This window comes from Scyliorhinus torazame, chromosome 18, assembly GCF_047496885.1.
Source record: "Scyliorhinus torazame isolate Kashiwa2021f chromosome 18, sScyTor2.1, whole genome shotgun sequence".
Classification (NCBI taxonomy): Eukaryota; Metazoa; Chordata; class Chondrichthyes; order Carcharhiniformes; family Scyliorhinidae; genus Scyliorhinus; species Scyliorhinus torazame.
In genome coordinates this window covers 39119308-39134424 of record NC_092724.1, presented here as the reverse complement: position 1 = coordinate 39134424, position 15117 = coordinate 39119308, and the positions used below count along the sequence as shown (strand labels likewise).

The 15117-nt window shown below is 54.4% G+C and overlaps 1 protein-coding gene across 4 annotated transcripts in view; it reads left to right on the top strand.

The window, feature by feature from the left end:
* Positions 1–15117, top strand: part of kank3 (KN motif and ankyrin repeat domains 3) — a 130081-nt gene that overhangs the window by 10562 nt on the left and 104402 nt on the right. The window contains exon 2 of one of the 4 annotated variants that reach the window (XM_072482615.1): positions 13373–13497. The exons of the other annotated variants lie outside the window; for them this stretch is intronic. The gene's annotated coding sequence lies outside the window, so the exon portion shown is untranslated. The remainder of the gene's footprint in view (positions 1–13372; positions 13498–15117) is intronic. 4 annotated transcript variants of the gene reach the window in all.

The following is a 15117-nucleotide window of genomic DNA, read 5'->3' as shown; positions in this document are numbered from 1 at the left end:
ACTGCACAAGTGGACCGCCTCCGAGCCCTCCACGAGGACCTCTGCCACCTGGGGGTCACTCGCTTTTTCCATTTCATTAAGACCCGCAACCTGCCCTACTCCATCGAGGAGGTCAGGACAGCCACCAGGGACTGCCAAATCTGCGCGGAGTGCAAACCGCACTTCTACCGGCCAGAGAGAGCGCACTTGATTAACGCTTCCCGTCCCTTTGAATGCCTCAGCATGGACTTCAAAGGCCCCCTCCCCTCCACCGACCGCAACACGTATTTCCTGAACGTGATTGACGAGTACTCCCGGTTCCCATTCGCCATCCCCTGCCCCGACATGACCGCAACCACCGTCATCAAGGCCCTCCATAGTATCTTTGCACTGTTCGGTTTCCCCGCTTACATACACAGTGATAGGGGGTCCTCCTTTATGAGCGACGAACTGCGTCAATTCCTGCTCAGCAAAGGCATCGCCTCGAGCAGGACGACCAGTTACAACCCCTGGGGAAACGGACAGGTAGAGACGGAGAACGGAACGGTCTGGAAGACCTTTCTACTGGCCCTACGGTCCAGGACCTTCCAGTCTCCTGCTGGCAAGAAGTCCTCCAAGAGGCTCTCCACTCCATCCGGTCACTGCTTTGTACGACCACCAATCAGACACCTCACGAACATCTCCTTGTCTTTCCCAGGAAGTCCTCCTGCGGGACCTCGCTCCCGACTTGGCTGGCAACACCCAGACCCATCCTGCTCCGAAAACACGTGTGGGCGCACAAGTCGGACCCATTGGTCGAGAGAGTCCATCTTCTCCACGCTAACCCCCAGGACGCCTATGTGTGGTTCCCTGACGGCCGACAAGATATGGTCTCCCTACGGGACCTGGCACCCGCCGAAACCCCACGTACACCCAGCCACCAGTCCCGCCTCCACCGCAGCACCTTACAGGAGGATCAGTCCTCCCGCCGCCCCTGCCTAGGCCCCCCACCCACCGATGCCCGCTACATGCGCCCCCTTCCCGATTTTCCCACCAGCGCCGTCTTGGGGTGACGAAACTGCCATGGAGATCGAAGCCACGCTCCTGGAGTTGCAGACGCCCGAGCCACCACCGGAGTCACCACCGAGGCTCAGACGATCACAGAGGACGACCAGGGCACCCGACCGACTGATTGCAACATTTTAACTGATCTGTAAATATTAAACACTGAATGTACATGTTTGACATGCTTGTAAATAATCACTCAACACTGTCAGGAGGTATCACGGTACCTCCATAACTGATTATACCATGTTGTTACATTTTGTAGTTGCTGACCACCACCCCCGCCGGACTCTTTTTTAACAGGGGGTGAATGTGGTATTATCAGGTATTACGGTACCTGAGAGGCTGAAGTGCCATTGGTTAAACCTAGGGGTTTTACCATTGGCTGTTAAGTATGGTAGCTCCGCCCCGATAGGTGGGGTATAAGAACCCGTGCCGTCCCAGCAGCCCTCATTCTGTACCTGAGCTGCTGGGGAACACTTCTAGCTTATTAAAGCCTTCAGTTGTACTACAACCTTGTTTTAGTAGTTATTGATCGTGCATCAGTCCCTGAGTCTCCAGCTCAGCCCTGTTTCCCAGTCCTTAGCTCGGCTCTGTCTGTCAGTCCCTAGCTCAGCCCCATCCCCCAGTCCCTAGCTCAGCCCCGTCCCTCAATCCCTAGCTTTGTCCCTCAATCCCTAGCTCTGTCCGTCAGTCCCAAGCTCTGTCCCTCAATCCCTAGCTCTGTCCCTCAATCCCTAGCTCTGTCCCTCAATCCCTAGCTCTGTCCCTCAATCCCTAGCTCTGTCCCTCAATCCCTAGCTCTGTCCCTCAATCCCTAGCTCTGTCCCTCAATCCCTAGCTCTGTCACTCAATCCCTAGCTCTGTCCCTCAATCCCTAGCTCTGTCCCTCAATCCCTAGCTCTGTCCCTCAATCCCTAGCTCTGTCCCTCAATCCCTAGCTCTGTCCCTCAATCCCTAGCTCTGTCCCTCAATCTCTAGCTCTGTCCCTCAGTCCCAAGCTCTGTCCCTCAGTCCCAAGCTCTGTCCCTCAGTCCCCAGCTCAGCTCTGTCTCTCAGTCTCCAGCTCAGCCCTGTCCCTCAGTCCCTACCTTGGCTCTGTCCCTCAGTCCAAAGCTCTGCCCCTCAGTCCCAAGCTATGTCCCTCAGTCCCAAGCTATGTCCCTCAGTCCCAAGCTCTGTCCCTCAGTCCCTAGCCCCGCCCTGTCCCTCAGCCGCTAGCTCAGCCCTGACCCTCAGTCCCTAGCTCCGCCCTGTCCCTCAGTCCCTAGCTCCGCCCTGTCCCTCAGTCCCTAGCTCAGCCCTGACCCTCAGTCCCTAGCTCAGCCCTGACCCTCAGCCCCTAGCTCCGCCCAGTCCCTCAGTCCCAAGCTCTGTCCCTCAGTCCCTAGCTCGGCCCTGTCGCTCAGCCCCAAGCTCTGAACTGTCAGCCCCAAGCTCTGTCCCTCAGTCCCAAGCTCTGTCCTTCAGTCCCCAGCTCGGCCCTGTCCCTCAGTCCCTAGCTCCGTCCTGTCCTTCAGTCCCGAGCTCCGTCCTGTCCTTCAGTCCTTATCTTGGCCCTGTTCCTCAGTCCCAAGCGCTGTCCCTCAGTCTCCAGCTTGGACCTGACCCACAGTCCTTAGCTCAGCTCCGTCCCTCAGTCCCAAGCTCTGTCCCTCAGTCCCAAGCTCTGCCCCTCAGTCCCTAGCCCCGCCCTATCCCACAATCCCTAGTCGGCACTGTCCCTCAGCCCCAAGCTCGGTCCCTCAGACCCAAGCTCGGTCCCTCAGACCCAAGTTCTGTCCCTCAGTCCCTAGTCGGCCCTGACCCTCAGTCCCTAGCTCGGCCCTATCCCTCAGTCCCAAGCCTTGTCCCTCAGTCCCTTGCTCGGCCCTGTCCCTCAGTCCCAAGCTCTGTCCCTCAGTCCCTAGTCGGCCCTGTCTCTCAGTCCCAAGCCCTGTCCCTCAGTCCCTAGCTCGGCCCTGTCCCTCAGTCCCAAGCCCTGTCCTCAGTCCCTAGCTCGGCCCAGTCCCTCAGCCCCAAGCCCTGTCCCTCAGCCCCAAGCCCTGTCCCTCAGCCCCAAGCCCTGTCCCTCAGCCCCAAGCCCTGTCCCTCAGTCCCTAGATCGGCCCTCAGCCCCAAGCCCTGTCCCTCAGTCCCTAGCTCGGCACTGTCCCGCAGTCCCAAGCTCAGCTCTGTCTCTCAGTCTCCAGTTCAGCCCTGTCCCTCAGTCCCTACCTTGGCTCTGTCCCTCAGTCCAAAGCTCTGCCCCTCAGTCCGTAGCTATGTCCCTCAGTCCCAAGCTATGTCCCTGAGTCCCAAGCTCTGTCCCTCAGTCCCTAGCCCCGTCCTGTCCCTCAGCCGCTAGCTCAGCCCTGACCCTCAGTCCCTAGCTCCGCCCTGTCCCTCAGTCCCTAGCTCAGCACTGACCCTCAGTCCCTAGCTCAGCCCTGACCCACAGCCCCTAGCCCCGCCCTGTCCCTCAGTCCCAAGCTCTGTCCCTCAGTCCCTAGCTCAGCCCTGTCGCTCAGCCCCAAGCTCTGAACTGTCAGCCCCAAGCTCTGTCCCTCAGTCCCAAGCTCTGTCCCTCAGTCCCCAGCTCGGCCCTGTCCCTCAGACCCTAGCTCCGTCCTGTCCTTCAGTCCCGAGCTCCGTCCTGTCCTTCAGTCCTTATCTTGGCCCTGTTCCTCAGTCCCAAGCTCTGTCCCTCAGTCTCCAGCTTGGACCTGACCCACAGTCCTTAGCTCAGCTCTGTCCCTCTGTCCAAAGCTCGGCCCTGTCCCTCAGTCACAAGCTCTGTCCCTCAGTCTCCAGCTTGGACCTGACCCACAGTCCTTAGCTCAGCTCCGTCCCTCAGCCCCAAGCTTTTTCCGTCAGTCCCAAGCTCTGCCCCTCAGTCCCTAGCCCCGCCCTATCCCACAATCCCTAGTCGGCACTGTCCCTCAGCCCCAAGCTCGGTCCCTCAGACCCAAGCTCGGTCCCTCAGACCCAAGTTCTGTCCCTCAGTCCCTAGTCGGCCCTGTCCCTCAGTCCCTAGCTCGGCCCTATCCCTCAGTCCCAAGCCTTGTCCCTCAGTCCCTAGCTCGGCCCTGTCCCTCAGTCCCAAGCTCTGTCCCTCAGTCCCTAGTCGGCCCTGTCTCTCAGTCCCAAGCCCTGTCCCTCAGCACCAAGCCCTGTCCCTCAGCCCCAAGCCCTGTCCCTCAGCCCCAAGCCCTGTCCCTCAGCCCCAAGCCCTGTCCCTCAGCCCCAAGCCCTGTCCCTCAGCCCCAAGCCCTGTCCCTCAGCCCCAAGCCCTGTCCCTCAGCCCCAAGCCCTGTCCCTCAGCCCCAAGCCCTGTCCCTCAGCCCCAAGCCCTGTCCCTCAGCCCCAAGCCCTGTCCCTCAGCCCCAAGCCCTGTCCCTCAGCCCCAAGCCCTGTCCCTCAGCCCCAAGCCCTGTCCCTCAGTCCCTAGCTCGGCCCTCAGTCCCTAGCTCGGCCCTGTCCCTCAGCCCCAAGCCCTGTCCCTCAGTCCCTAGCTCGGCACTGTCCCGCAGTCCCAAGCTCTGTCCCTCAGTCCCTAGTCGCCTCTGTCCCTCAGTCCCCGGCTCTGTCCCTCAGTCCCCAGCTCTGTCCCTCAGTCCCCAGCTCTGTCCCTCAGTTCCCAGCTCTGTCCCTCAGTTCCCAGCTCTGTCCCTCAGTCCCTAGTCGCCTCTGTCCCTCAGTCCCCGGTTCTGTCCCTCAGTCCCAAGCCCTGTCCCTCAGTCCCCGGTTCTGTCCCTCAGTCCCATGCCCTGTCCCTCAGTCCCCGGCTCTGTCCCTCAGTCCCCAGCTCTGTCCCTCAGTTCCAAGCTCTGTCCCGCAGTCCCAAGTCCTGTCCCTCAGTCCCCAGCTCGGCCCTCACCCTCAGTCCCCAGCTCTGTCCCTCAGTTCCAAGCTCTGTCCCTCAGTCCCAGGTTCTGTCCCTCAGTCCCCAGCTCAGCCCAGACCCTCAGTCCCTAGCCCCGACCTGTCCCTCAGACCCTAGCCCCGCCCTGTCCCTCAGTCCCCAGTTCAGCTCGGTCCCTCAGTCCCAAGCTCTGTCCCTCAGTCCCAGGTTCTGTCCCTCAGTCCCCAGCTCAGCCATGACCCTCAGTCCCTAGCCCCGCCCTGTCCCTCAGTCCCAAGCTCTGTCCCTCAGTCACAAGCTCTGTCCCTCAGTTCCGAGCCCCGCCCTCTCCCTCAGTCCCCAACGCAGTTATGTCACTCTGTCCCTAGCTCAGCCCTGTCCCTCAGTCCCAAGCTCTGCCCCTCAGTCCCTAGCCCCGCTCTGTCCCTCAGTCCAAAGCTCTGTCCCTCAGTCCGTAGCTCGGCCCCGTCCCTCAGTCCCAAGCTCTGTCCCTCAGTCCCGAGCTCAGTCCTGGTCCCTCAGTCCCAAGCTCTGTACCTCAGTCCCAAGTTCTGTCCCTCAGTCCCTACCTTTGCTCTGTCCCTCAGTCCGAAGCTCTGCTCCTCAGTCCCTAGCCCCGCCCTGTCCCTCAGTCCCTAGCTCAGCCCTGACCCTCAGTCCCTAGCTCCGCCGTGTCCCTCAGTCCCAAGCTCTGTCCCTCAGTCCCAAGCTCTGTCCCTCAAGTCTCCAGCTCGTCCTTGTCCCTCAGTTCCTAACTCGGCCCTGTCCCTCAGTCCCAAGCTCTGACCCTCAGTCCCTAGCTCAGTCCTGTCCCTCAGTCCCTAGCTCTGTCCTGTCCTTCAGTCTCAAGCTCTGTCCCTCAGTCTCCAGCTCGACCCTGTCCCTCAGTCCCTAGCTCGGCCCTGTCCCTCAGTCCCAAGCTCTGTCCCCCCAGTCCCTAGCTTAGTCCTGTCCCTCAGACCCAAGCTCTGCCCCTCTGTCCCTAGCCCCGCCCTGTCCCTCAGTCCCTAGCTCGGCCCTGTCCCTCAGTCCCAAGCTCTGTCCCTCAGTCCCTAGCTCCGCCGTGTCCCTCAGTCCCAAGCTCTGTCCCTCAGTCCCGAGCTCAGTCCTGGTCCCTCAGTCCCAAGCTCTGTTCCTCAGTCCCAAGTTCTGCTCCTCAGTCCCTAGCCCCGCCCTGTCCCTCAGTCCGAAGCTCTGCTCCTCAGTCCCTAGCCCCGTCCTGTCCCTCAGTCCCTAGCTCAGCCCTGACCCTCAGTCCCTAGCTGTGCCGTGTCGCTCAGTCCCTAGCTCAGCCCAGACCCTCAGTCCCTAGCTCGGCCCTGTCCCTCAGTCCAAGCTCTGTCCCTCAGTCCCTAGCTCAGTCCTGTCCCTCAGTCCCTAGCTCTGTCCTGTCCTTCAGTCCCAAGCTCTGTCCCTCAGTCTCCAGCTCGGCCCTGTCCCTCAGTCCCTAGCTCGGCCCTGTCCCTCAGTCCCAAGCTCTGTCCCTCAGTCCCTCGCTTAGTCCTGTCCCTCAGACCCAAGCTCTGTCCCTCAGTCCCTAGCCCCGCCCTGTCCCGCAGTCCCAAGCTCTGTCCCGCAGTCCCAAGCTCTGCCCCTCAGTCCCTAGCTCAGTCCTGTCACTCAATCCCAAGCTCTGTCCCTCAGTCCCTAGCCCCACCCTGTCCCTCAGTCCCAAGCTCTGTCCCTCAGTCCCAAGCTGTCCCTCTGACCCTAGCTCGGCCCTGTCCCTCTGTCCCTAGCTCGGCCCTGTCCCTCTGTCCCTAGCTCAGCCCTGTCCCTCTGTCCCAAGCTCTGTCGCTCAGTCCCTAGCTCATCCCTGGCCCTCAGTCTCCAGCTTGGACATGTCCCTGTAGACAGACCTTTTGACTGTCCCTGGCTCCAGCAGGATATAACATTTTATTGTGGTTACTGCGGCACATGCAGGAAGACGAATATTGCACTTACGACACCTGACAAAGCAAGGTTTACACTGGACAAGAATGTCAGAGTTTTGGAGGATCCTGATTTATTTGACTGATGGAGATATTTGCCATGTTCTTATCGCCCACGTAACAAGTGTCATAGAAATGGACAAAAGGTTGGGGCAGCACGGTAGCATTGTGGATAGCACAATTGCTTCACAGCTCCATTGTCCCAAGTTCGATTCCGGCTTGGGTCACTGTCTGTGCGGAGTCTGCACATCCTCCCTGTGTGTGCGTGGGTTTCCTCCGGGTGCTCCGGTTTCCTCCCACAGTCCAAAGATGTGCAGGTTAGGTGGATTGGCCATGATAAATTGCCCTTAGTGTCCAAAATTGCCCTTGGGGTTACTGGGTTATGGGGATCGGGTGGAAGTGTTGACCTTGAGTAGGGTGTCTTTCCAAGAGCCGGTGCAGTCTCGATGGGCCGAATGGCCTCCTTCTGCACTGTAAATTCTATGTTCTATGTCTATGTTTGTTCACCATTTTTCCTATGGTGAGTGCTTTGTCACTGGGTGAGTGCCAGTAATATCCTATTGCGTATTTATGCCAAGTCTTGATTTTACCTAAGCTATCCTGAGAATGTGGTGCTTTGGATAACGGGTGAAAGCAGTAATGGACAAAGAACACGACTGGTACCTCACTTGCTTGGTTAGCTAAGATCTGTTGCTGTGTCCGGCCCACACAAAGAGACAATGCTGGAAATGCACAGCAGGTCAGTGAGTAAAAGAGGCATTAAGAAGTTGCGAGGGGGCGATGCTGACACTTAAGTCTTGCTCGTGTTGCCTAGTTAAAGCATTCCATCTGCATGATAGAACCTTTAGTGCTCGGCCTCACCCTGTATTTGAATCTTTCCTTGAGAAATTTGTCCCTCATGTAGTTTTCTGCTGCTTTTTTTGTTGTTGTTGGGAATGTTGTGGGCGATGCACTGCAGCTGTTACAAGATGTAACATTTGGGAATGTGAACTTTAATCTGAGGCTAGCAAGGCAGCAACAATGGGGCAATTAGAGAGGATGCCAGATTTTTAACAGTGAAAGTTCCCAAAGTGGCAGAGAATCAATAGTTGCCTTCATCCAGCCCACAGTGGTGACTTGTGAGAGAGACGCAAATGCAGAACTCTGTGTAGACAGCCAGGCTATGTAGCCAGAAACAGCACAAGAGTCCAAAGAATGGACTGGCTGTAAAGTATTGTGAGCTGACCGCTACGTTGACTGCTGGTTGAAATAGTTATCAGTCTCTGGGATCTCTAATTGGCGCACATTTCAACTTATTTTCCAGCAGTTGCAATTAAATGATCACAATAGTGATTCAAAAATTCTGATTGGGATCAGGTTTGTACCGGAAGTAGAAAAATCTCTTTTGAAAGTTGTTACAGATTTATTGGGAAAAGGAAGAAAGTTTATCAGAGCGTGTGTGTGTGTGGTGTATGTGTCCCATGTATGGAGTTGCCTATCCACTCCTCAAACGTCTAGGGGGTGATTTTCCGGCTGTGTTGTGCCCGGCGCAAATACTGCAATGTCGGGAAAATACTGGATGATCCCTGAAATGGGATTTGCGCCGGGCGCTAAACAGTTTGCAATGTTCCCAGTCACTCCCAGCAGACATAATCTAGCTCATGCAACCAGGATCTGCCGGATTCTCCCAGCTCCTGCAATTCTCCCACTCGCCAGCACGGCGTGAAGGCGACGCGAATCACTACAAACTGAGACCGGGGGTAATGACCATGCAGAGGGGAGGGGCTCAGAGGCCATTGTCGCCCCAGGATGGCCAGGGACATGGCCGGGCAATTCAGTGGCATTGCTCTCTGCCATCTGGCAGTGCCAACCTGGCATGTGCACTGCCAAGGGGCGGGGCATGAGGAGGGTGGGGCATTTGGCAACCCTAAGCAGGGTGTCGCTCACATTGAGGGGGGCGGTGTTACCAGCGATTGTGGTGGGGAGGGTGCCTGATACCAGCGATTGTGGTCGGGGAGGGGAACCTGATGCCAACGATTGAGGGGAGGACTTTTGCCAGCGAGAAGGTGGTTTGTAGCGTTATTCTGAGATTGCAGTGCCCTATAAAAATGTCACCCTGATATCTCTGGAGCCAGATATGGTGTATTTAATCACCGCGCCTCTCAATGCCGGTGTAAATAATGCCTCCCTCCCCAAAAGATGACGACGTGCTGGAGGATCGTGATCGGAATGGCACCAGAACAGCCGGCGTGATTTTCACGCAAAATGACAGTTAGCGATTTTTGGGGAAAAGCCAACTCCTCATTGTCTCCATTTTCCGTAAGTGTCCAGGCCACAATGCATATATTTGGTTACAGTTTTGTGGTAGGATCTATTTGTGGAATATTTCCTAATTCCCTGGGAAAAGAGGACCACCTGCGAAAGAAGGGATAGCCGTTGTGGGAATCGGAGGTGAGCTGGTGGTGGGTAATGTTGTCAGATTGTTTGGTGTCTCATTAAAAGTCTTGTATGTTTTAACATAAACTGTTTATCGGTAACCCATAACTATATACAATTCCACGGTACAGCTCTGCAGGGATGCGGTCACCATGTTGGCTCTTTCCAGACTCTACTACACACAGTCCACCACCATGTGACTCGCTACATCATACCATCGGTACTGTTCTCCAGTCCCACATTAATCCTTGGTCTGCTGAATACTCTTATACCACAAGTAATCACCGTAAGACTTGACTGGGGTGACTAGACTGAGAGAGTAAGGGTAGGAATGTGCAGGAGATCCCTGTCGGGTAACTGTTCATGAAGGTCTACAGAAAAGAACAATGAGGAATTGATGTTGGGATCTGACTCTCTCAAGGTTAGCAGTGGCAATGGCTCAAAGGTATAAGAATACCAGAGGTGGTGGTTAAACATCAGTAGGAGTGGAGAGTGTTTCTTTCAAAGATTCTTACTCCTGAGAGGAAATCACATAAAAATACATAATATAATCAAGATGGTAATGAGCAGGATAGATAAATGGGAACTATATGCTTAGATTTCCAAAAAGTGTTTGATAACGTACAGCACAGAAGGCTACTTAATAAGATAAGAGCCCATGGTTTGGGGGAAAGTATATTAACATGGATAGAGGATTGGCTAAATAATAGAAGACAGTGTTTGGCTAAGAGGGGCATTTTCAGGATGGCAACCTGTAACTAGTGGAATGCCACAGGAATCAGTGCTGGGGCCATAATTATTTACAATATACATTAATGACTTGGATAAGGGAAATGAATGCACTATGGCTAAGTTTGCAGATGACACAAAATAGGTGGAAGGCAAATGGTGAGGATAACTCAAAAGAGTCTGCAGACGGAATACAATATAGCAAATGTGAAGTTATGCACTAGGTAGGAAGATTAAAGGAGCTGAATATTATTTAAGTGGAGGAAGACTGCAGAGAATTGAAGCACAGAGGGATGTGGGGGTCCTCGTGCATAAATCACAAAACTCCAGCATGCAAGTTCAGCAGGTACTTGGGAAGGCAAATGGAATGTTGGCCTTTATTTCAGAGGGAATGGAGTATAAAAATAGGGAAGTCCTGCTAAAGCTATACAAGGCATAAGTTAAACCACACCTGGAATACTGTGAACAATTTTGGTCCCCTTGTCTAACGAAAGATATACTGGCATTGGGAGCAGTCCAAAGAAGTTTCACGAGGTTGATCCCAGGTATGGAGGGATTTTCTAATGAGGAGCGGTTGAGTCGGTTGGGACTGTACTCATTGGAGTTTAGAAAAATGAGAGGCAATCTTATTGAGGTATATAGGATTCTCAGGGGGCTTGACAGGGTAGATGCTGAGAGGAAGTATCCTCCTGTGGGAGAGTCTCGGACCAGAGGGCATAATCTCAGAGTAAGGGGTCACCCATTTAAGACAGTGATGAGGAAAAATGGGCGGGATTCTCCGACATCCCGCGAGCTAGGAGAATCGCAGGGGGGCAGCGTGAATCCTGCCCCCGCCGGCCGCAGAATTCTCCGGCACCAAAAATTCGCCGGGGGTGGGAATCACGCCGCGCCGGTCGGCCGGCCCCACCCAGCGATTCTTCGGCCTGCGATGGGCCGAAGTCCCGCTGCTGTCATGCCAGTCCCGCCGACATGAATCAAACCACCTACCTTATCGGTGGGACTGGCGGTGCGGGCGGGCTCCGGGGTCCTGGGGGAGGGGGGGGGGGGGCGCGGGGTGATCTGGCCCCAGGGGGTGCCCCCACGGTGGCCTGGCCTGCGGTCGGGGCCCACCGATCTGCGGGTGAGCCTGTGCCATGGGGGCACTCCTTTCCTTCCGCCTCGGCCACAGCCTCCGCGATGGCCGATTCGGAAGTGACCCCCCCCCCCCTGCGCTTGCGCGGGGTTGACATCAGCAGCCGTTGACGCTCCCGCGCATGCGTGGATTTCTGCCGACCGGCAAAGTCCTTTCGGCCCCGACTGGCGTGTCGCCAAAGGCCTTTCCCGACGGCTGGCGGCGTGCCAACCACTCCGGCGCGGGCTTAGCCCCTCAAGGTGAGTGCTTGGTCCCTAAAGGTGCGGATTCTCCGCACCTTTGGGGCGGCCGGACGCCGGAGTGGTTCACGCCACTCGATCCCGCCGGGACCCCCCCCGCCCCGCCGGGTAGGGAAGAATCCCGCCCAATGTCTTCTCTCGGAGGGTAGTGAATCTGTAGAATTCTGTACTGCAGATAGCTGTGGAGGCTGGGCTGTCAAGTATGTTCAAGGCTGAGATAGGCAGATTGTTAATCAGTAAGGGAAACCAGAGTTATGCAAGGAAAGTGGAGTTGAAAATTATCACCAGATCAGTCATGATCTCGTTCAGGGCAGCACGCTGGCGCAGTGATTAGCACTGCAGCCGCACGGCGCCGAGGTACCAGGTTCGATCCCGGCTCTGGGTCACTGTCCGTGTCGAGTTTGCATATTCCCCTGGTGTCCGTGTGGGTTTCGCCTCCACAACCCAAAGATGTGCAGGGTAATGGATTGGCCACTCTAAATTGCCCCTTAATTGGAAAAAATGAATTGTGTACTCTAAATTTATTTAAAAAAAGGTCATGATATTGTTAAATGGCAAAGCAGACTCGATGGGCCGAATGGCCAACTTCTACTCCTACGTCTTATGCTCTTACAGTCTTATGCAATGTGAGAGAGTTCTTCACTGCTTCACTTAACCCTGAGGACATCTGATGAGACCGTGGTTCATTCGATGTAACACTGACCTGTTGCCTAATACAGACGCAAACTTTCAATGAAATACACAACGCTGCAGAGTCCCGACCATTGGATGGGCCCCATAAGGGGAGGGGACTGTTGTGGTGGGAATATCATGAGAACTCAATCACGGCCTTGGTGACTCTAAAGTTGCTGATAGGCTCAACCTAGCCGCAGGCAATTCAGAACAACATTGGGCTCTGATTGGTGGACTCCCCTTTAGAGCGGGAAAACAGTCTGTCGGAGGTCGAGAGGTCGTTGGGACTTAGAGTAGTTCGGACACCGATCTCTTGAATTGGTGTGAAGTTTCTGAACTTTCATTAAGTAAAGTTGCAAAGCAGCAGCCTGGTTCCTGGCATTCGGTCTGGCAGGCAGCCAAAAGTGAGATCACTGACCTAACATTGGGAAGCGAGCCCGCAAAGCCTTCAGCGAGGTGAGGAGAAGGCATTGAGCAACGGCTGTTGAGGGAGTAGCAGAGCGACTCTTGACCTCCAGTCTAGGACTGAGGAGGGTGGATAGGGAACCAACCAAATAGAACAGAGTGCACCAGGCCAGATAGCCAGCAGCAACAGCAGCCAGGAGAACACGCGGACAGCGAGGCTCGAGGCCCGGCCACTTGAGCAAGTGCTGAGAGGTGAGCAGCGACATAATTGGGGCGGGACTTGCACCATTGGGGGCTGGGCTCGACATTATTGGGGGCAGAGCATGAGGCCATTGGGGTGGAGCTCGACATCATTGGGGTGGAGCTCGACATCATTGGGGCAGCCACGTCACCAGGGGGCGGGGTTTGATGTGGGGCCCCCGCATAGAGGGAGAGTGCAGGGGTCCCCAAAAGTGTAAGCCTGCCTCTGGCCTGATGGGTAGGCAAACCTTAAACTTGAAGTTCTAATTGGTCAAAATGAAATGTTCTTTGGTTGAGACCTTGAATAATTGGATCAAGATTTGAAAGAAAAACCTCTAGAACGATCCTGAGAGGTGTCTTTGGCATTTTCCTTCCAGAATCCTTGGGACATCCTTGTGGTTTGTTCATTTTATCATTGTCTATGTGCCATCGATGATAGGAATTCCATTCCAAATTCATACATTCTGTTCACTTGTCTGCTGAGCATGTAAGGCATGCTCAATATTGTCAACCTTGTTTTTCGCATTCTGAGATATTGTACTCGGCTGGGAAGTGTTTGATAGTAGGATTAGTCCAGAACAATGTACTGACAAACTGTGGCATGAGGTAGTGTGTGGTTTATGTAACATCAACCTGCTATTAATAGTTGCACCCCGCAGCTTGCTTACGATTAGGTTCTGAAATTTTACTCTTGAAACCTCCTTTATCCTTGATAATAATGCTCCCGCCCCTTATTTTGTAGATGATCTATCTTTGACTGTTAGGCTTTGAGAGGGCGATACAAAGAAAATCACTAATGGCACGAAAGGAATTTGGACCAGTGCCAATCTAACGCAAGGCATTGCTTGGTTTAAAATAAACCTTCAGGTACTTTAGAACATTTTTGATTCTCACTGAGTAACCAGTTGACTAGAACCGTGTATGTAAATCTAGCACGACGACATCATTTAAGCGTAAAAAATAATATCACTGGTGCATTCTGGAAAGGTTATGCCACACTTAAGAATTGAAATGGGTGGCATGATGTTAAACTGGGTGGTTAAGTTAAAACAGATTTAGGGGTCTTGATAGATGTCCTACTTCACACAACATTGTGGCGGACAGTAAGGGGAAATGACGCCCAAACTGTATCACTCTCTGCTCAGGCCGTACCTTCAGTAATGTTCTAGTCACTGAGATAAGGAGCAGAAATGTGTGCCTGGAGGCTGTGCTTGGGAAGAGTCAAAACTGATCCATATCGTGGATAGCTGAGTTACAAAGAAAGACTTGAGATTAAAAAAACATTCCACGCTTGAACCAAAGTGATGGAGAGGGACCCTCAGAGAAGTATAGAAGGTATTAGAAGGTCTCGGATCGTGTTTTCCGGGTCCTTAAGGGGGAGGGGGAGCAGCGCCAAGTCGTGGTCCACATTGGCACTAACGACATAGGTAGGAAAGGGGATAAGGATGTCAGGCAGGCTTTCAGGGAGCTAGGATGGAAGCTCAGAACTAGAACAAACAGAGTTGTTATCTCTGGGTTGTTGCCCGTGCCACGTGATAGTGAGATGAGGAATAGGGAGAGAGAGCAATTAAACACGTGGCTACAGGGATGGTGCAGGCGGGAGGGATTCAGATTTCTGGATAACTGGGGCTCTTTCTGGGGAAGGTGGGACCTCTACAGACAGGGTGGTCTACATCTGAACCTGCGGGGCACAAATATCCTGGGGGGGAGATTTGTTAGTGCTCTTTGGGGGGGTTTAAACTAATGCAGCAGGGGCATGGGAACCTGGATTGTAGTTTTAGGGTAAGGGAGAATGAGAGTATAGAGGTCAGGAGCTCAGATTTGACGTCGCAGGAGGGGGCCAGTGTTCAGGTAGGTGGTTTGAAGTGTGTCTACTTCAATGCCAGGAGTATACGAAATAAGGTAGGGGAACTGGCAGCATGGGTTGGTACCTGGGACTTCGATGTTGTGGCCATTTCGGAGACGTGGATAGAGCAGGGACAGGAATGGATGTTGCAGGTTCCGGGGTTTAGGTGTTTTAGTAAGCTCAGAGAAGGAGGCAAAAGAGGGGGAGGTGTGGCGCTGCTAGTCAAGAGCAGTATTACGGTGGCGGAGAGGATGCTAGATGGGGACTCATCTTCCGAGGTAGTATGGGCTGATGTTAGAAACATGAAAGGAGAGGTCACACTGTTGGGAGTCTTCTATAGGCCTCCAAATAGTTCTAGGGATGTAGAGGAAAGGATGGCGAGGAAGATCCTGGATAAGAGCGAAAGTAACAGGGTAGTTATTATGGGAGAATTTAACTTTCCAAATATTGACTGGAAAAGATATAGTTCGAGTACATTAGATGGGTCGTTTTTTGTACAGTGTGTGCAGGAGGGTTTCCTGACACAGTTTGTTGACAGGCCAACAAGAGGCGAGGCCACATTGGATTTGGTTTTGGGTAATGAACCAGGCCAGGTGTTGGATTTGGAGGTAGGTGAGCACTTTGGGGACAGTGGCCACAAT